Below are 13,475 nucleotides of genomic sequence, written 5' to 3' on the forward strand. Positions count from 1 at the left end.
GCTGCTGTCATCTTCCGGGATCTCTCTGACAGGCACTGAGGTCACCTGCCACTGCCACCACCATGGCTCTCTGGACTGCTCCCTATCAGTGAGCTTTCTGGGTGCCAGCACCTGCTTCCCTATTTCATGCCAGCTCTAACCTGCTTTCTCACAGCCTCCTGAGTCATACCACCATCTCTAACAGCTCCCACAGCCTCCCCTCCTCCTGGAACACTGCTGCAAAGCTCAGCTCCTAGCTCTCAGCCTTGACCCACAGGCAGAACAGCCCACACTGGTCGCCAGCAGGGGTCCCCACCTCTTTGATCAGTGTGCTGGGAACAGAGCTTTCTGGGTGCTGGCACTGCTGCTGCCAGAGATCCCAGCTTGGGCTGGCCCTCTGGCTGGTCACTCTCAGCAATTCTGTTCCATGTCTGTGTGAGGCAGGGGAGGGAAGGGGATTCCCAGAACCAAACTTCCCCCAGGAGCCATAGGCTGCTGCCCTCAGGGAACTCCGATCCTTTTCCCCTCATCCTTTTCCCCTGAATCACCATGAGAGGGTAGGGGAATTGCAGCAGCTCAGCTGCTCAGAGGCTTTTACCAGGGCACAGACTTAAGCCTTCAAGGCTTTGTTTCTCTGCCTCAGTGTTCTCATAACTGCACAGCATCAGGAAGTGCAGTCTCCTCTGCTTCTGTCTTCAGGGCTCCTGCTCCTTCTCAGGGTTCTTGGAACTCTACTGTCTCAAAGCATAGTCTCAGCTTACAAAGCTGAAAGAAACACCCAGCCCATGGCTCACATGGGCACTGGGCTTTGCTAGGGTCTTCCCCACCACCCACGGGGCTTTCTCCACTGTGTCAGGTGTGCCACTAACATAGGGGCAGTCATGGGGTGGGAGGCCAAGCTTCCAGGAGCCCAGCCACCAAATAATACCTGCCAGTTATCAGCCACTCCAAGCCTCCTTCTGGGGGTGCTGGCTCCATAGCATTCTGTGACAAATCCTGCCAACTACACCAATTGTGCTGCCACCCTTCAAGGCCAGGCAGGTTCATGGTATTCATACAGATAGAAAAATATTCACAGAGCCATTGGGATGTCTGGCATGCCCTTGTTCATGGTTGGGCAAGCCACTCACACTGCAAGCTGCATGTCTATCTTCATGTCTGATGTCTTGGCCCCTGCTCCCCAGCATGGCACCCATCGTGGTAACTGTCCCATTGTGTGTCTCTCATCATCATCTCCCCCATGAGGGAGTCCCCACCTGTTTAAGTACTACAGGGAAGCAAAGCCAGAAAACTGCCAGAACATTATGTAACATAACATAATTCTGCACATGTGAGCTCACTTCATGTTATGGAAACAGTTTATCAGACCCAGCCTCAAGGATATGAGAACACTAGTTATCAGACCCCTCCAGGGCTATGGGAACACTTGCTTCCCTAAGCTACCCAGACACCTGAGTGAGGAAGCCAGACTGCCTCCACTTACTCTACAACTTCTTAATCACCTCACCTCTTCACCCATTCCCCCATACCCTTTTCTGTAGGGAAACCATCAAAATGGTCTCTGTGTCCATGATTCTGTCTCTGTTCTTGTTTGCTTAGTTTGTTTTTCAGATTCAACTGTTGATAGATTTATACTTTTTGCCATTTTATTGTTCATAGTTTTGATCCTCTTTCTTAAATAAGTTCCTTTAACATTTCATATAATAATGGTTTGGTAATGATGAACTCCTTTAGTTTTTTCTTGTCTGGGAAGCTGTTTATCTACCTTTCCATTCTAAATGATAGCTTTGCTGGGTAGAGCAATCTTGGCTGTAGGTCCCTGCTTTTCATGACTTTGAATATTTCTTGCCAATCCCTTCTAGCCTGCAAAGTTTCTTTTGAGAAATCAGCTGACAGTTTTATAGGAACTGCACTGTAGATAACTAACTGCTTTTCTCTTGCTCCTTTTAAGATTCTCTCTTTATCTTTAACCTTTGGCATTTTAATTATAATGTGTCTTGGAGTGGGCCTCTTTGCATCCACCTTGTTTGAGATTCTCTGTATTTCCTGAACTTGCATGTTTATTTCCTTCACCAAACTAGAAAAGTTCTATTTCATTATTTTTTTCAAATAGGTTTTCAATTTCTTGCTCTTTCTCTTCTCTTTCTGGCAGCCCTATGATGCAAATGTTGGACCTATTGAAGTTGTCCCAGAGGCCACTTACACTATTCTTAGTTTTTGGACTCTTTTTCTTCTTGTTGCTCTACAAAGTTGTTTTTTGCTCCCTTATTTTCCATATCATTGATCTGATTTTCAGCTTCATCTGCTCTACTGTGGTTTTTCTATAAATTATTATTTCAATTAGTGTACCCTTCATTTCTGATTGGATCTTTTTTATGCTATGGAGGTCCTCACTAAGTTCTTTGAGTACCATTATAACTGGTGTTTTTAACTCTTCATCTGATAGGTTGCTTCTCCCCATTTTGTTTAGCTCTTTTTCTGAAGTTTTGATCTGTTCTTTCATTTGGACTAAAATGTTTTTTTGTCCCCTTGTTTTGGCAGCCTCCCTGTGTTTGATTCTATGTATTAGGTAGAGTTAATTGCTTTGACTCTGTGTCTTGAGAGTGTGGCCTAATAGAGTAGGTGTCCTGTAGGGTCCAATGGCACAGCCTCCCCATCACCCAATCTGGGTACTTGAGGTGCACCCTTCCTGTGAGCTGAATACACCCTCCTCTTACAGTTGAGACTTAGTTGCTGTTGAAAGAGCAATGGGAGGGATTTACACAGGCCAGTCAACTGCAAGGATTGGTTGTCACCACTTATCAACAACCTCGGCCCTCCATGGAGCATTAGCTGTGCAGGGGCAGAGTGGTAGTGCTCTGATGTGGTCTGTAGGTGTCCACTGTGTGTGTGGACCATGGGGTGTCCTGGGTGGTGTGGGCCAAGGTCAGCCCTGACCTGTGTTTTGCCTGGGGCCATCCTGCCTGAGCTATAAAGCAATCTGAGATGACTGCTACTTGCTGTACTTGAAGATTCCCAGGTGAAGACAAGCTGTGAGTCTAATCTGTCTGCTGGTAGTGCCTGGCCTAGGACTCACTGAGGCCAGCTGTTGCTTGTTTGAGAGGATTTAGGAAGTTGTGAACATGAGCCAAGACCAGTCTTCATATGTAAAAGCAGTTTGGGTGGGCCCATAAGTCGGGTCCAGTAGAGTCTTTAGGGATCTCCAAGGCAGGTCAAGCAGTATTAGCCAGGTTGATGGAGTCTCAGATATGGTACCAGTTTACTGGCTCTGTGGAGGGAAGGTTTAGCAGAAGGACAATGGCCTCTGTTCACCTCAATGCCAGACACTTCAGTTCTCCCAATATGTACTGGTACCCCAGCGCTGGAGCTCCAAGGGAGTGAGTCTGAGTAGGTGAGTCCATGTGTGGGTTCTTTAAGAGAAACTGCTTGGGGCTCCAGAAGTTTCTTCCACCAACTCAATCCCCACTGGTTTTTGCAGCCAGAAGTTGTGCAGACTATCTTCCTAGAACTGGAAACCAGTGCTGAGTGGCCTGGTATTGGTCTGGGACTCCTCACTCATCTTCTATATCTTCAGGAGATATCCCTCCCAAATTTTTATCTACAAACCATGGGTGAGAGACCAGCCATTTCAGCATTTGTGCCCCTCCTACCAGTCTGGATGGGTGATGCAGACACCGGCCGGAAGTGTCCACGTCATTATGGATGATATGAGGCATTCACATGGACTACCAAGTCCAGTGGAGGAAAAGGGACAGCATGGCTTTTCTCTCAAGGGGAGCAAAAGCCTTGGCCCTTGCTGTGACCAGCCTTTGTTGGGTTTCTCGACATATTACATGATCGTCCTCGTTTACTATGCACGGGTTCAAGTTAGGTGGTTAACTTTTACAAAAAACAAAGTAGCCACTGCTGCTAATCACATCACAGAAGAAGGATATTTGCAAATGAAAAGGCAAAAGTGGTTGAACCAGTTACACTCATCCTTGGAAGGTTTAGCATGGATTTGAGGAAGTTACTTTGCAGTAAATGTCCTCAATTCAGGGTGAGGGAGGTTTTTAGCAAGAGCAAGACTCAAAGCAGCCTAGGTACATTGCAGGCCTGATTCCCAATGGGACAACCTATCTGTGGGCGTGGGTTCTGTGCATCTCTGAGTGGGAGCTGGGTCCATGCCATGCAGAATGGTCCCCTACAGACGGGTGTGTTTTCCTTAATTCCATAGTTGTCAGACTTCCATTCACTTTGATTTCTGATACTGTTACAGAACAACAAGGGGGCCTGGGATGATATACTATTACTGAAAGAAACCCCCAGGTCTGTTATGTCCGCCGTCTATAGGAAAGATGTCTCTCAATGCCAGAGGTTTGTGAAAAGGAAATGTTTATTTAATGCTGTACAAACTTAAAGTAGTGACCTAATGTCTTCATCAAAAATCCTAAAGTCCCTTAAAACACCCACAAACAGACACAGTCCTTCCTTCCCCCTTTGCCTAGTCCAAAGTACCGTATCTCAGGAAGGGAAATAGAAGTCCATGGCTCAGGCAGTCCTCTGGTTATTCCCAGTTAGTACTCCATCTTGACTGGGAGATCTCCTTGGGTTCCTGGCACCCTCAGCTATGTCACCAGGATCTCTGCTAAAACCGGGTGGTGGTTCCCCCTACTAAAGCTGCGGGGGTCCCCACTCTGGGAAAAACATGTGGTCCTCTCTCCCAGAGCCACAGGAGTCCCCACTCAGCCAAAACCGCGTGCTTCTCTCCACAGAGCTGGGGGCAGGGGGAGGGGTCGCCGCTCTGTCAAAGCCGAGTGGCGATTTTCTGCTAAAGCCGCATGGTGATTCTCTCGCAGGGCTGCAGGAGTCCTCACTCTGCTAAAGATGCATGGTTCTCTCCCTCAGCCCAGTAGCTGCTATGTCTCAGTTTAAATCCCCATGCCAATCTTCCTCTGCAGCCCCATTTCCAACTCCTCCCACACTCAGCCACACTTGCCCTCAGTCTGCTGTCCTTTCCAGCTTTTCTGGTCGCCATCATGGGTCTGGGCAGGTGTGATCCCATGTCATAGAGCCAATCTTCTCCAAGCTCCCACGCAGGTGCTGTAACTCAGGAGACCTCCCCCCCAGTCCCATCTTGGATGGGAAAGTCCCTTTCCATCCCCCTGGCCCAGAGCATGGCCATAGCTATTTAGCATATCTAAGCGACCAGCCAAAGGCTATAGGTATGTTAAATGACCATGCCATGGATTAGCTGCAAAGCTGCCCTGCATATTCCTGCTCTGTGTGCCCCTTCCCCCAACTTACACCTGTGGGGGAAGGGGTGAAGACATCTTAAAATCTCCTGGATACCTTGAGTTCTGGACCCCATTTCAAATGCCCATTTGGGGTCCCCCCTCTTGGCTGCACCCTGTAACAATAGGTCTGAGTGATGATTGTTCTATATTTTAGTTGTAATTTTGATTTGGTTGTGTGAAGAAGCAAGCCATGTCTCTCAACATCACCGTTGTGACCAGAAATTCCAGCAGCATTTTTTTTATTATTTAAAGATTTTATTCATTTACTTTTTAGATAGTGGGGAAGTAGAGAGAAAGAGAGAGTAACAGCATTGTGCGAGAGATACATTGATCAGTAGCCTCTAACATGCCCCCAGCTGAGGACCTGGCCCTCAACCCAGGCATGTGCCCTGACCAGTAATCAAACCAGTGACTCTTTGACTCATAGGCCAACACTCATTCCAATGAGCCACAGCAGTCAGGGCACCAGCAGGTTTTATTATTTCCTGTGAATTTAGACCAAACTCTGTTGGCAAAAGCGAATATTACAGATAAGTCAAAATCATTCATTCAAAGGGTGATTGATGGTCTGCAGGATCTGAGCATAACTCACTGGTGGGAGACTAAAAGAAGGACAGGGTTTTGGAGCTTTACATTTTTTAAATAAGAAGGAAGAGAGGAAGTGTGGAAAAAGAAAAAATTAGGGTGAATGTAGGCATGTTATCTAGAGACTGAAGAAACATTAAAATCCAAATCCATCATTGTATGTAAATTAACTTTATTCAAGAGAAATAAAAGCAAGTGTAGCAAAATGTTAACAATGATTCTAAGAGAAGAGTAATGGAGTATTCATTATTTCATTTTTTCAACTTTTCTGTAGGTTTGAAATTTTTTTAAAAAGTTGAGCCCTGGCAGGTGTGGCTCAGTTGGCTGGAGCATCACCCAGTAGATCAGATTCCTGGTCAGGGCATATACCTGATAGTGGGTTGAACTGAGGATCATGTGAGAAGTCAATAGATGTTTTCCCCTCCTCTCTCTCTAAAAAGCAATGGAAAGAAAAAAAGTCCCCAGGTGAGAATAGAAAACAAAATAAAATAAAAAGTTGAGAAAAACAAAACTAAAATGATCAAAGTCTCCACTCAGACCTTTACTTGATCATATGGCTGCAGTGTGAATAACTCTCTGTACTTGAATTCAGACAGAAGTTTTCAAAAGCAACCCCCATATTAACATCAGAAAATACTTCTGATAGTAGATAAAAAAGAAAATTCAAAACGTGAATCATTAATAATATGTACATATCAGCAAGACCTGATTTTTAAAAAATGCACAGTAAGATATGGGATGGGGTCTTGCAGGCGGGGTGGGGTGCTTTTAAGTATCAATGCTCTATCCACTGAGCCACACGAGCCAGGGTTTTAACTCAAATTCTTATCTTGCTCCAGACTACATTTCATCAGCTTGTTGTAAAACAGATAATGTGACAGGAGGCATTTTATTAAAGCTGAGGCAGTTTCCAAGAGTTATTTATGGGCCCTCTCTATAAGCACCAGGGACCCTCTTATAAAGCAGATAGTGACCAGCGGCACTTTGGCGTTTCATAGGCTTTTTCTTTTGCCATTGTGGACCCCCTCCTCATCCCCTTTCTAGACCTGGGGGTGAGTACACAATTTCAAAGGCTTTCTTTCCCAGATAGTGAACACAATACATAAAGAATTGTAAGGGCTCCCCTCTTCCAGTGCTAACATGGTGTTTCTTATGATATTGGAACATCTGGCAATATTACTGAACCAGGCTTAGGACTGCTGAGTTAGTGGGTGAGACATTATCTCCCTCTTCCTCCATATTTTGGCTTACTATCTATCCTATCTAAAAAGAAGAGGTCAAGAGGTCTGTCTGTGGGTGTCCCAGAAAAGTCTACAGAAAGGTGAGCCACAAGGTCTGCAAAGAAGGCTGCTATGAGATCAGGAGGTCTGCCTGGAAGTCCTCCTGGAAAAGATGGCTGCAAAGTTGGCAGTCCAACAGGGACCTGCCTAGCCACCCAGACTCGTAAAAATTGCTTAAAGCTGAACTGTGACTGGGAATGCTAAGCTTCAGACTTCTGCTTTTCTAAAAGATGGTACCTCTAAGTGACAAATTCTGAAACTGGCCTAGTTCAGCAAAGGGAGACTGGACTATTTGTTTTGGAGTGTTTTTAAAAGAAGCAGTACCTAACAGCAGAAATATGCCATTATTCTAAATCTATGTAACCTTTAAATAAACAACCCCTTTCCTTTTTCATCAAGCTCTTACCATGGGAGTCACACATCTTGTCAGTGAGCAATCAAACACCACAGCTGTTCCAGAACACAATTGGCGGGGTTCTATAACAGCAGTGGTGACCGTGAAGGGATGTTGATAATTGCCCATGGCAGATTGATCCCCTCAGGAGGGGGAGAGTGGAACTGTGGAGTTTCCCAGTCACTGAGAATTTCTCTATGTGCTTTTCGAGGGCATTGGCCGCCTAAACATGCCTGGCAGGTGGAAAGGAAATGAGTCTGGGAAGGGGACAAGCTCTGAGAAGTGAGATTGCTTGACTGAAAATTTGCTTGTGAGCACTGTTTGGAAAATGGAGTTGTAGATGCTACTTTTGTTTATGTGCTCCCAGATTGCCTGGATTTTTCTAATTATAGCTCTTTGTAGATATGAGCAGCACAATAAGGACAGTTCTATGTTGGCCCCTAAAGGAAGTCCACTGGGTAAAGTTTTGGAGGATTGGAACATGTACTGCCATTATCCAATGTCTAAGGAAGTATTGGTTTATTATTGTAATACTGTTTGTTCTATGTATGTTTTGGGTTGTGGGAAAAGGTAGCCCATGAATCATCCTGAGTTGCTGTATCATTATAAAATTGGAACAGTATAGCCAAACATTTAGACACATGGAATGGCATCCATTATGTCGATGCATTTATGTCATTGTATAGTAAGGTTTTGTCAGGGACAAAGAATTGCTTGATGGTACAGAGAAGGGAAGTGGCCTCAAAACCTCTCCCTAATGGTAAGACACAGGAAGAAAGGGAGAATGAAGAGATAAACCTCACCAGTGTTCTGAACCCAAGGACCCTGGGTTGGTGGCAGGAGGAGCTTCCTCACCACCACCCTCTTTGCAAGCTACCACAAGTGAAGTAGAGACCACAAAGCAAACAGCTCCACCCCTACATGACATGGGAAGAGTCTCCCCACCAAAGACCCATCAGGATACCCAATATGGCCAGGGAGCCTCCCAATTTGAAGCAAGCCAGTTCCCTTTGAGACAATATCTCATACATAAAATAAATCAGCAAGGCAACCTGCTGGCTACTATTGGGCCCGTACTCCATTCTCCAGTTCAGACTCACTAAATTGGAAAAATTCCAACCCCTCATATAGGAATGATCCTCAAAGAATGGCAAATCTTATTGCCTCCATTTTTACCACTCATCATCTAAACAGGGCAAATGTACAGGCTCTCCTAAATATCCTGTTAATTGTGAATAAGAGATGGCTGGTTATCAATAGAGCTAATAAAGAGACCCAATGTCTCTACCAAGAGAATCCAAATGGGGCCCTCAATCCAGCTCATACAATTCCCTTGACAAAGCCTAACTAGAAGACAAATGGTAAGGGCCTCACCTTCCTGCAACATTACAGAAAGTATATACTGAAAGAGCTTAAGAAGGGGGTGCCCAATAAAAAAGACTAAAAATGGCCCTTCATCAAAAGGCAAGTAAGTATCCTTCTGAGTTTTTAGAGAGAATCTATTAGGCCTATAGGAAGCACATTGATGCGAATCCACAGACTCCAGAAAATGTGTGAATGGTGAACACGACTTTTAATGGGCAAAGTGCCCCAAACATCAAAAAGAAAACTTCAGTGTTTAGATGTGGCACTGGGAATGAATCACTCTCAGCTGGTGAACATATCGTTTAAAGCTTACAATGCCCAGAAAGAAGGAAAATAAAACAGGCCATAGTGTTCTTGAAAGCAGGATGGGAAGGCCAAAGGAAGAAGCAGGACCCTAAAGGAAGAAGGAAAGGCCCATTAGACATCAACCAATGTGCCCATTGCAAGGAGAAGGGCCATTGTAGGAATAAGTGCCTGAAATTCAAAAAGGAAAACAGAAATAAAAACCCTCACCTAGAAATGGTGAAAAGGGGTGTGAAATCTAATAATGAATAAGAAGGCCCAGGGGCTCCTTTGGACGTCTCCTGACCTATTATTATTTCCCCACAGGAATCCCCAGGTACAGTTGACTGTGAGAAACAAGCCAATTGATTTCTTTGTAAATACAGAAGCTACATACTCATTGTTGAACACAAAATTAAACAAAGAAAGTTCAAGTGCAGTGATGGTTATTGAAGTGACTGGACAGTCACAAAAACAGACATTCATTCAACTTCAGAAACGCCAGTTTGAGAATGAAAAGCTTAAGCATAGTTTTTTCTACATGCCAGATTGCCCCCATTCAATTGCTGGGCCAAAATTTACTTTGTAAATCATATGCATAAATAACCTTTCCTCCCAAGAAACAGCAATTATTTGTGAAGGTCCAGCTGAAACATGCCCTCCAGCTACAGGTATGCCTGACGTGTCCAGAAGGTCCTGGAGGTGAACTCTTCCCAGCTAGGATCTATGAGCACATGGATCAGACTGTTTGGGCTGATGGAACTCCAGGCAAAGAGGTTAATGTGCGACCCATAAAAATTAATCTAAAAAAGGGACACAGGTCACATGAAAGAAGCAGTACTCCCTCAAAAAAGGCTTTCGAGGGAATTCAGTCAGCATTGCAAAAGTTCTTAAAATCAGAGCTAATTCAGCCAATCCAGTTACCCTACAACACCCCCATTTTGCCAGTCAAAAAGTTTCACCCTGGGCCCTGGCTGGTATAGCTCGGTGGATTGAGTGTCGGCCTGCAAACCAGAGGATCATCAGTTCAATTCCCAGTCAGGACACATGCCCGGGTTGCAGGCTGAGTCCCCAGTAGAGGGCCCACAAGAGGCAACCACACATTGATGTTTCTCTCCCTCTCTTTCTTCCTCCCTTCCCCTCTTTCTAAAAATAAATAAATATTTTTTTAAAAAGCCTCACTTTTATAACAAATATCATTTTGTACAAAGTCTGAGGGCCATAATTGACATTGTTCCGGATATTCATTTCACAGTGCCCAATCCTTACACTCTGTAGATAGCAAATGGTTTTTAGCCCTAGACTTAAAGGATGCCTTTTTCTGCATCTTAATAAATGAACAGGCTCAGCTACTCTTTGACTTTAAATGGCAGAACCCAAAAACTAAAGCCATGCTCCAAATACTACTGAACTGTGCTGACACAAGGATTTAAGAACTCCCCAACTGTATTTGGGGAAGTGTTGACAAAAAACTTAAGAAATGTTCAGTTGAAATCAGGAATTCTTTTGCAATACATAAATGGCATATTAATAGCTGGCAACACTGACAAGGACTGTTTACTCAACACCATCACAGTCCTAAATCATTTGGCAAAAAAGGAATATAAGGTGTCACCTCACAAGGCCCAGATTTGCAAACGGTAAGTGGCACACATAAAATTTCAACTGAAACAGTGTACCAAAGGCTTAATGGCAAATAAAAAGCAAGCCATTGCTACATTAAAAATCCCAGAAAACCAAAGGCAGCTTCATGAGTTCTTAGGAATTACAGGGTTCTGCCGAATTTGAATCCCAAACTTTGACTTTTAGAAAAACCACTGTACAATTCCTTGAAAGCACTGGACTCTAAACTCTTCAAACAGACAGAGGATTGTCAGGTAGCATTTAATACATTAAAGAAAAAGCTAGTTTCTGCTCCTGCACTAGAATTGCCCAATTTACAGAGGCCTTTCAAATTGTACATTCATGAAAGTCAGGGAACTGGACTGGGGGTACTAACCCAAACTCTGGGAAATATTCTCTGACACATAGCTTATCTCTCAAAGAAGTTGAATCATATGACAAAGGAGTGGCCACCATGTCTTTGATCAGTAGCACCTACCTGTGACATCTTACAGGAAGCTGAGTTTACTTTAAGACAGGCCTCTACAGTATTGCTACTGCACCAGGTCCTGACTCTATTAAAATAAAAAGAAGGGTATTAGCTGACTGCAGGGTGTATAGGGAAATACCAGGCCATTCTGCTTGACAATCCAAATGTTACCTTGCAAACTGCCACAACCCTGAACCTGGCCATCCTACCCCCAGATATGGAGGGAGACTCAGCCCTCCAATATGATTGCTGGGAAATCATTAACTGAGTTTATTCTAGCAGACCAGATCTGCTAAGCCAGCTATTGGCAGCACCAGGCTGAGAGTTATATGTAGATGGGAGAAGCTTCATAGACAATGGCCAACAACAAGTTGGGTACATGATATTACCATAGACAAGGTAATAGAATCCCAAGCCCTTGCACTGGGAACCTCAGCACAAAGACCAGACTAATAGCCCTCATAAAAGCCTTAATACTGTCCCTCCAAAAGAAGGTTAACACAGACTCCAAATATACCTTCATGGTATTCCATGCCCATGAAGTAATATGGAGGAAAAAAGGACTTAACCTCAGGGAACAAAAATGTTAAGCATGAAAAATAAATTTTAAAATTGTTAAAGGCAGTGAATCTACTGGAGCAGGTTGCCCAGGACACCAAAGGAATGGTTCCCAAACAAGCAAGCAAGGAAAACCAAACTTCTAATAAAGCAACAAGACAGGCAGCAAAAAAAGCCACAATACCTGGGAGCTTTGATCCCATTTGGACCTGTCAAATTTAAATGTAATTACACAAAATGTGATGAGGAATGAGCTATGAATGGAGATTCACTAACACTAATCCCAATTCTATGTGAAAAATCAGCAGCCAGGGTATAATCTTATTCCCTAAGGCTCTAGTATATCCTATCCTCAAACACCTACATAAAGGGACTCATCATGTAAGGAATGCTTTAATGGACTATATTAGGGCACACTTGAAAGGCTCTTATTTACAAAGGATGGTTCAAAAAAATCACCCAAGTCTGTCAACTATGTGCCAAAAACAATCCTAACACAAAGCATGCCCCAATGAAAAAGGAAGTTGTATCCATTTAAGGACAGATGGACTTCACACAAATGCCTAAAACCAGGAAAAATTTCAAATATTTGTTAGTTTTTATGGACAGTTTTTCTCAGTGGGTAAAAGCATATCCCACTAGAACTAAAAAAGCAACTAAGGTGGCAAAACTCTTACTTAAGGAAACAATTCCTAGGTTTGGAGTTCCTTACAACATTCAAAGTGGTAATGGACACCCATCATTAACTTCAAAAATATCCCAAAATGATGGACAGGCACAGCAAATACAATAGAAATTGCATACATCTTGAAGGCCTCAATCTATGGAAAGTCCTGAAAAAAAAAAAGAATCACACAATTAAAAAGACCCTGGCAAAAATATGCCAGGAAACGCATCTGAAATGAGACCATGCACTCTCCATTGCTTTGTTCCGAATTAGGGTGGTATCTAGAAGTGGACTTAAGTTAAGCCCTTTTCAAATAGTTTATAGGAAGCACCTCAAATCTCTAATTTAAGAAGATCTCCTTTAAATTTCAAACACAAGGTAAGAATTAAGCAATATGTATAATATTTAGGGCAAACATTAACCATTTTGCACAAATTTGCTCATTGTAGGTTCACCTACCGATATGATGAGCCCCTGTACCCATGCCAAGCAGAGGACCAAGTCTTACTAAATACTCAAGACCCTAAACAACAGCTAGCCAAATGATGGATTGGTCCCTATGATATCCTGCTGACAACACATTCTTCTCTAAAGCTAATGGGAATCAAGCCCTAAATCCACCACACACGAATAAAACAGGCACTGCCTAAAACAGCCACAAACCCTGCTGCTGTGGTAAATGCTGAAAGGGAAAATTGGACCTACACTCTTGAAGAAAATTTGAAGTTCCTTTTCTGGAAAAGGACAGTGAACCCCAACACAGGGCAAAAAGAATCTGATAAATTGCATAATGTCATTCAAGCAAAAGCTTTGCAACTAAATGTCTTCCCAAAAGACAGTCTCACAGACTCAAAAACTAACCTGCAAGTTATAGTGTGCATTAACATGTGTGTTCTCACTTCTATTCTAATAGGGTATAAGCCTATGACCTCATTACCTGGTTGGTTGTTTACACAATATAGGCCTCACTTAAGAAGCCCATCTGCATCACCACCAC

This window comes from Phyllostomus hastatus, unplaced genomic scaffold (genome assembly GCF_019186645.2).
Source record: "Phyllostomus hastatus isolate PE091 unplaced genomic scaffold, TTU_PhHast_1.1 phas_scaffold_216, whole genome shotgun sequence".
Lineage (NCBI taxonomy): Eukaryota > Metazoa > Chordata > Mammalia > Chiroptera > Phyllostomidae > Phyllostomus > Phyllostomus hastatus.